The sequence below is a fragment of the Bison bison genome, unplaced genomic scaffold (assembly GCF_000754665.1).
Source record: "Bison bison bison isolate TAMUID 2011002044 unplaced genomic scaffold, Bison_UMD1.0 scf7180017864364, whole genome shotgun sequence".
Lineage (NCBI taxonomy): Eukaryota > Metazoa > Chordata > Mammalia > Artiodactyla > Bovidae > Bison > Bison bison.
The window spans coordinates 3,927,804-3,930,461 of record NW_011494936.1 but is presented as its reverse complement, the minus strand read 5'-3'; the positions used below and the strand labels follow the sequence as shown (position 1 = coordinate 3,930,461).

Sequence of the window (2,658 nt, the reverse complement as noted above, 5' to 3'; positions counted from 1 at the left end):
ATTGGAAGATAGTTGCCTTACAATGCTGTGTTGGTTTCTGCCATACAACAACATGAATCAGCATTAAGTATACATATTCCCTCCCTCTTGAACTTCCCTCCCACTCCCCTCAAATTTTATTTATTTATTTTTTAGATATTTGAAATACAACTTTATTCTGATTCTAAATGAAAAGGAATGGGAATGACAGTAACAAACAAGATTCCACCTCTCAATATTGTCATGTGACTATAGCAGTCTTGTATTTGAAACTCAAGGAGGAAAGAACTGTGTTCCAAAACACCTAAATATGCAGGTTCCAAAAAATGAAGGTATTTTTTTTTTAAACTCCAACATTCACTCCAAAGCCCATCCATCTCCTTCAGCATCCAAAGATTAAGCACGTGTTCTGCGTAGCTATGTTATAAAGTGGCAAACACGCTGCACCACTGACGTCACAGGACAGTTGCCTATAAAACTCGACTTCCGACGCTGGGCCCCATCTCCACTTTCTCACAGGTCATCATCTTCATCCGGGAGAGCAGTCGTCTGAGCAACCTCTAAATCGTGCTCGTACTGTGCTGCCAAGGCTGGGTCCATGACCACCTCTGGCAGGGCAAGAGCAGGCATGGCGACAAACTCCAAGTTAGGGTCTCCAATCAGTTTTCTAGCAAGCCAGGGAAGGGCTTTTCAAAGCTGTAGTTACTTTTGGCAGAAATGTCATAGTACTGAAGATTTTTCTTTCAGTGGAAGACAATTGACTTTGCCTTAACCTTTCTGTCTTTAATATCCACATTGTTGCCACACAACACAATTGGGATATTCTCACACACTCGTACTAGATCTCTATGCCAGTTAGGCACATTCTTGTAAGTAACTCTTGATGTTACATCAAATATTATAATGGCACACTGAGCTTGTATATAATAGTCACCTCTCAGTCCACCAAATTTCTCCTGATCAGCTGTATCCCATACATTGAACTTGATAGGTCCTCTGTTGATTATGGAACACAAGAGGATGGACCTCAACACCCAAGGTAACTACATACTTCTTCTCAAATTCACCAGTCAGATAACGCTTCACGAATGTAGTTTTTTCCAGTACCACCATCACCAACCAAAACAAGTTTGAACTGAACTTGGCGTTCTCTTTGGGCAGCCATCGCAATGTTACTTCCAGAAGCGTTTCCGCGCCCGTCTGACTGAGAGCTGGAAAGATGGCGGAAGCACAATTCCTGCCCCCCAAAATTTTAATATGAGAATGTTAAATGTAAAAAGTTTGTGTAAATAGTGCTAAATAAGCACTTTCATATATGTTTGTTTAGCATTTGCTTCCAAGAAGATTTTTCTGCATACCAAACAGAACCGTGATTAGGTTCCCACATCTTGTTAAGGCTGACTAATGTGGACTCTGGCTTTTTTTGCATATAAACTTTTATGGGAGAAAGACTGGGATTCTGGGAAAGGCCTCTTTCGTGTAATAATGATGCCTTATTTTCAATAGTTTCCATGAGAAAGGAAGCACAGAACCAAAAATGCAGATGGCAAGACAAATGACCAACTTCTGCAACATACAAAGGTAAGGCTAGAGGGGAAATGCCAGAGGCGGCTGAAGGGGCAGGAGTGTGATCACAGTGGCTTTCAACCTCCCTCTAAGAATAAAGTGTCACACTTCATATTCAAAATGGGATCATTTTCCACAGACACTTTATTTGCTGGCCTTCCCTTTTATCTGCCAACTAATTCCTACAAAGAATGCTGAGCATGAAGAAATATCAAGAAGCAAATCCATAAAAGTTTGGCTAAATAGTAAATAGTTCATCATTCTCAAGATATTTGACATAGAAGCATATTTTGTGCTTATTTTGCCCTAGCTTAGAAAAATTAATGCAAACTGTACATGTATATTTATCATGAAATATTTCAGGCATTCAAAAATATAAATAATAATAAATACCCACTTACCTTGAATCCAGTTCAAAGAATAAAATTTTATTTATCAATACCTATGTAGGTGCCTATGTAATTTTTGAAGATGGCATTCCCTTTCCTACAGGAATAAATACTATTCTGCATTAAGTGTTTCACATCCCATGTATTTCTTAAAAATTACATTTCATGCCAAACATGCAGAAGTTATGTACATATGCTTTCAATTCTAAAGCTCTAGGGCATTTTTGACAGTGTACTAAAAATACCTCTTATTGCTCTAATAAGTTATACTAAAAATATTTTTAGCCTAACATGAAGATTTCTACAGTGTATTATTTTAAATAAGTCAATTAATTGATAGTAAATATCTTAAGTTCAGCAATAAATGTAAGAAATCTGAAGACTCTAGATTAAATTTATAGTTTTTATTCTACCTTTTTTAAACTTTTTTTTTTTAATCAGCCATTCAATAGTAGAAGGAGCTTGGTCAAAGTCCACAGTGTATATAATCAAGCAACAGTAGCCAGAATGTAATACTTTAAAAGGACTAATAACTAAGGGTGTACTCTATGCTCTTTAAAGTGGATAGAATTTCCAAGGAACTCAGCCTTGTGCCTGACACACCATGGTTATAATTAGGCATGTTTCAGAGTTGTATTAGTGCTTGTTAAGCAGCAGGGCACCATTTAATACATTTCTGTACTGTTACAGTCATCCAAGAGGCCTATCTGCTACACACCAAGTC

The 2,658-nt window shown here is 37.5% G+C and overlaps 1 pseudogene; it reads right to left on the bottom strand.

Annotated features, from left to right (window-relative positions):
• Positions 1-492: 492 nt before the first annotated feature.
• Positions 493-1,203, bottom strand: LOC104999795 (annotated as a pseudogene).
• Between the last annotated feature and the right edge of the window lie 1,455 nt (positions 1,204-2,658).